This window comes from Vicia villosa, linkage group LG2 (assembly GCF_029867415.1).
Source record: "Vicia villosa cultivar HV-30 ecotype Madison, WI linkage group LG2, Vvil1.0, whole genome shotgun sequence".
In the NCBI taxonomy this organism is placed as follows: Eukaryota; Viridiplantae; Streptophyta; class Magnoliopsida; order Fabales; family Fabaceae; genus Vicia; species Vicia villosa.
The window spans coordinates 21880175-21886443 of record NC_081181.1 but is presented as its reverse complement, the minus strand read 5'-3'; the positions used below and the strand labels follow the sequence as shown (position 1 = coordinate 21886443).

Below are 6269 nucleotides of genomic sequence, written 5' to 3'. Positions count from 1 at the left end.
TGCATTCTCTCTGTAACAACTCAACTAGTATGTATCCAAGCCACTTGAGACACATTTTCATGCTACCACTCATGTTCTCAGGTGCCTCAAATCGGATTCCTCTCAATACACAACAAATGGGCTCGCTGTCATCTCTTTGTTTGCACACCAAGAAAGTAATATTAAATGTTTTGTTACACAAATTAGAAATAGAGCAAAATATTGGATAAAGAAAGAAAGGGATAAAAGTTACCCTCTTCATTTATCAAAGTTTATTATGTCTGATTAATTCTTATTTTGGTATATGAAATCCTTATTTTAAATCACATATGATACAAACACCTCACATAAACACAAAAGGAACCTGATATCATGTCATGGATCTCATAGGAAGCCTTTGTCTTGAAAGCTTTTGATGCAGTCATCAAATATTTGTTCAAGGCTTTTGAATTGAGGAAAACCCAATTGAGTGATTTTCGTGGTGTCCATGCTATGCGCATTCTTATCTCCTTCCTGGCTGCCACACCTGTAGTAGAAAGGAAAGCAATAAACACTCAAATTCAAACCAGAATGTTTTAGTCATTTGATGATAGCAAAAGGAAGGTCGATATACACTCACTTGGTTTCGTATGGATAGGAAGGATATTTGGCCCGAAGCATTTCGATGATTTGAGACCAGTGGGCAACTGTACTTGAACAAATAAGCCTGCCAGATGCTTTGGGCTCCTCCATAGCCAATAAGTGGGCAGAAATCACGTCATCTATATGGACAAAGCCCGCCGTTGTGTTCGGGTAATCTCCTCTCAAACCTGATATAAAAATACGTACTTTCACTTAGATAAACATAATCAATTTTTCATAAGTCTAGTATAGCATTGTCCGCAAATCCTAGCTCAACTGACAAAAACCGATATTATAACATAACAGAACATTTGACAGTAATGGTCTAACCTTTGATGATGTCCAAAATCATGAGCAATGTACTGGCTGGTTGTGGAGCAAGAAGTGGACCAAAAACAAAAGAAGGGTTAACCACCACAAGATCAATTCCACTTTCCTTTGCAATCCTCCAAGCCTCTCTTTCTCCCAAAGTCTTTGCATATGCATACCACAGCTGCATAATTCATGAATTCAATTCAATCAATGGTTTATAATAATAGTACTAATTGAGAAGGAAATAAGTGTTGTTACTTTATAGCGTTTGCAGTATTCAGGATCACTCCAACGAGACTCATTAAGAGGAGAAACTTGTTGCACATCATCACGGTATCTTATCGAAGAGCAAGAAGACGTTAACACCACACGTTTCACACTTGCTTTGATACACGAGTTCAGCACATTCTGAGTTCCTTTAATACATGGATCAATCAAACTAGCCTACAAAACATTCCAAACATCAACAAATCACCACGCATATGTATGCATAAACTATAGGGTTGAAATAAAAAATGTATTACCTGAATGTTGTCATCGTATGGAACAAACACAGGAGATGCTGTATGAAATACACCATCAACACCAATCACTGCTTCATCAAAACTCCCTTCCACCAACAGGTCTGCTTTTAAAATCTTCAATCTCTCTTTATCACTGCTTAATTTAGTTAGATAATCAACCTTCTCCAAATCATCTGCATCAAGTAGATTATTACTAAAATAGAATAATTAATTTTGTACCACTATATATATTTGAGATTTTATATATACACGTAATAAAGATTATATATAACCTGGATTTCTTACTGTGGTCCTAACTGTGTGACCCTTATCTAACAAGGCTTTAACAAATAAGCTGCTATGAAACCAGTGCCTCCTGTCACGCAAAACACACGCATCTCTTTCTATTTTCTCTAGCTTATCAATAAGTTCTTTATAATTAAATAATTTATATATATATATATATATATATATATATATATATATATATATATATATATATATATATAGATATATACACACACTAATATTTAAAAGAATCTACTTTGTTCATTCAGAAAAGAAATTATCTACCAATGGTGAAAAGATTATATTCAATTGTGCACTCATTTCTCACACTGTATTCAACAAAGAAGATACCCGTGCGTCCGCACGGGTGAATTTGTTTTAATTTTGACGTAATAATTATTTTAGATATACATATGAAAAACTCATTTTTATTGGGAAAGTACAATGAATAATTATGAAATCAAAATATTACAACAAATAATATGATTATACAAAATATAATGATAAATTTGACAAATGATGTATTTAGATTCACATGTTAACTTAAATAGAATTACATAATTGTAAAATAAACAATTAATATATAAACTCATTTTTATTAAATAATAATAATAAAAAACTTGAGACATGGAGAAAGAAAAAAATTGACATTTGAAAATAAGATTTTTATTTTTAAATAAAAGTAATAATTTGATAATGACCCGTAAGATAAAAAATTAGTTGTTTGAATGACTATGTAGTATTATTCAATTTGATAAAATACAATTTTAATGATAATAAATAAAAAATATGATAAAAAAATATTGAATTATTACATTTTAAAATAAAGTAAGAGAGAGAATAGGGAAAGGGTGAGGATATAATGAAGTAAGAGAGAGAATAGAGAAAAGTGAGAATGGATGGTAGAAGTTTTGGTTGTGTCAAATGTCCAATACTAATTGAAAAATAGAAAAGTGGTAGGGTGATTTTGTTAGTTACTATTTTTTCCAATTTGTAGTGCAAACTTTTTTTAGGAAAGGGCAATAATGAAAGTTTGGTCAATTTTCTAGTAAACGATAGATAGTAGAACTAGATAGTAGATATTAGAATTACAATGAAAAATTATGAAATCAAAATATTACAACAAATAATATAATTATACAAAATATAATGATAAACTTGACAAATGATGTATTTAGATACACATGTTAATTTAAATATAATTACATAATTGTAAAATAAACAATTACTATATCAACTCAATTGTATTAAATAATAAAAAAAAATTGTGATATGGAGAAAGAAAAAAATTGACACTCGAAAATAAGAATTTTGTTTTCAAATAAAGATAATAATTTGATAGTGACCCATAAAAAAGTTAGTTGTTTGAATGACTATATAGTATTATTCAATTTGATAAAATATATTTTTAATAATAAAAAAATATGATAAAAAATATTGAATTATTACATTTTAAAATACAGTAAGAGATAAAATAGGGAAATGGTGGGGATATAATGAAGTAAGAGAGAGAATAGAGAAAAGTGAGAATGGATGATAGAAGCTTTGGTAGTGCCAAGTGTTCAATACTGATTGGAAAATAGAAAAGTGGTAAGGTGATTTTGTTAGTTACCATTTTATCCAATTTGTAGTGCAAATTATTTTTTAGGAAAGGGCAATAATGGAAGTTTGGTCAATCTTCTAGTAAATGATAGATACTAGATACTAGATTTATCTTTACTGCAATGATAGCGTGCCAAATCACTTATTACACTTGCACACTCTTTCAACTAATTTCCACCATTCTAATGGAAGTTAGCTAGAATAGAGTATGGAAAAAGGAGGAACCATTATAAATTTTGTGTATGAATTTGTATTCTGATTCTCTATAATTTTTGTTTCCATATGTTTTGTGATTGCGAATATAAAAAAAAAACACAATTAAATCTCCCTTCTTGTATTTTTCTTTTGTTTATATGGGCATAGACCTTCGACCTCTTATTTGAACACTTAACTCTATAGGAGTAAAAAAAATCCTCTGAGGAAAACATGATTAGAAATCAAGCCTCTACCTTTGGCCCCTCTAAAAATCGAAATGATGTTAGTCATTCTTTTCTCTCTAAATTGCATGTATTTAATGGAGATCGTGAATAATTTTCATGGTTGAAGAAAAAGTTTTATAGCTTCTTTATGTCTGAAATAGGCGAATCATGCAACATGCTTGAAAATGGTTATATACCTATTAGTAAGCAAGGAGTTGCAACAAACAGAAAAGGACTATAACTTGAGAATAAGAAGAAATATAAAGCTCATTATAAAGTAAGAACTATCTAAGTGAATACTATCTCTTTCAAGGAGTTTCTAAAAATCCTGTATAAATCTATTACCAAGAGTATTTGTGACAATCTTGTCATCACAAACTAAGGATACCAATTATTAAAGAAGTTGATTTGGGATTTGTATTCAACATTATGATACTTTTATAATGAAAGAAGATGAAGACATTGAAACCATGTTCTCTATGTTTCAAACTATAGATCTTGAACAAGAGATACACTGCCGCATATATGTGAAGAAGATTCTCAAAAGCCTGCATACTAGATGGAAACCCAAAGTTACAACTCTTTAACATGAGATTCCACAAACAAGAGGGGGGTGAATTGTGAGTTTAAAAAAAACGATAGTTTGAAAACATTTTGTTATCAATTCAGAGTTTAAAAACATTTTGATTAAATAGAAGTAGAAAGTAAATGTGTGAAAAATAAAGAGTTAAGGGTAAGATAAATAACACTAGAGAGTTATGCAGGTTTAGTCAAGAAGACCTAGCCATGTCCCCAGGATTTGATCTTGAGAGTATCTAGTAATGCTTAAGAGCTTTTAGTAGGTTAAACTCTCAAACCCCCTTATACCGGGAAAATATATGTTTTAGGCTAACTTCCAACCAAATAACAAACAATAAACAAAAGTGGTTATTTTTTCTTCTAAACATGGACTTGAAACGGTTTGTCCCCAAGCTGGACCGATATTTTCTACGGACTTATCTAGAACTAAATGAGCTTTTGACCAGTTTAAACTCATGAATTGAATCGGGGTTTTGACCAGGATGACCACGAACCAAGCTGAGATTATGAACCATGCTTATCTCGAAACAAACCGGGGTTTTGAACAGGCTACCCACAAACAAAATTAAGATTTAAGATTGGGATGATCTCGAACCAAACCAAAGTTTTGGACAGGCTAACAACCAACCAAGCTGAGATTTTAAACTAGGTTAATCTAGAACCAAAACAGGGTTTCGAGTAGGATAACCATGAACCAAGTTGAGATTTTGAACTAGGCTAATCTCAAACCGAGCCGACAAATTAGAAACTAAACCTCCAAACAAAGCTTTTAATGGATTTAGCTTTGAACTCAAACAAACACTTCCTTAAGGATAAATTATCCAACCAAGTGAGAAAATACTCCTTGGTGAATTTACAATAACACATTTTCTAGAATACAAAATTCTTCACCAAAAACAAAGACTTTCTCGAAGCTTTACGACTAAATTTAGGTGAGAGAAAGTAGAAAATATTTTAAAGAGTGTGTGTGAGGAGTGAGATAGAAGGTTCATGTTTCTGGATGTTAAAATTTGAAGGGAAGGGTATATATTAATAGGCTAGAGGTTGACACAAAAAAGGAAAATTTCATCCACAAACGAAGTTAAGATTTTAAATTGGGATGATCTCGAACCAAACCAAAGTTTTGAACAAGCTAACCACCAACCAAGCTGAGATTTTAAACTAGGTGAATCTAGAACCAAAGCAGGGTTTCGAGTAGGATAACCATGAACCAAGTTGAGATTTTGAACTAGGCTGATCTCAAACCGAATCGACGAATTAGAAACTAAACCTACAAACAAAGCTTTTAATGGATTTAGCTTTGAACTCAAACAAATACTTTCTTACGGATAAACTATTTGATAACACGTAATTATATCGTATATTAAGCTCGATTATAACATAAATTGCTTCATTACTTTATTATAATTATATTTTATCACGGTATTATGCTGGTATTTTCATTGTTTCAGGTTTTATGTTCGTTTTGAGGACTATTTGTCAAAAGGAGAAGAAATGGAGCAAAAATCATTCATAAAAGAGAGGTGCTGGAGTCAAAAGGGGGTGCAAAGAAGACCCAAATGCCTAAAAATGGGAGCCCAGCCCACGAAGGAGCTGGAAACAACCACTTCAGCACGTGGAGACGCCTGTCTCCAATGCTCCTTGCCACGTCATGAAGAGGAGACGCCCGTCTCCAACCCTCCCTAAAAAAGCTCCACTTGAGACGCACGTCTCAAGTCCGTGTGCCTAGTCTTCCTGAAGAAGTGGAGACGTGCGTCTCCCAAGTCTGCGTCAGAAGGTGCTATATTCACGGAACGAAACTGCCTACGCTCAGCTACAAAAGGAGACTGATACTTCAGTTTCCAGGGTCCGAGTTTTTCAGCAAGGATCAATATTTTAGTTTTTCTGTTTTTCGTATCTTCATTTAATTTCAGCAATTTAATTCTTGCTTTCGTTTTCAATTCTTGTTCATCTTTTCTCACAACAA

At 32.1% G+C, this 6269-nt stretch overlaps 1 pseudogene; it reads right to left on the bottom strand.

Moving 5' to 3' along the window:
- Positions 1 to 213: 213 nt before the first annotated feature.
- On the bottom strand, positions 214 to 1813 carry LOC131649572 (tetraketide alpha-pyrone reductase 2-like; annotated as a pseudogene).
- Positions 1814 to 6269: the final 4456 nt, after the last annotated feature.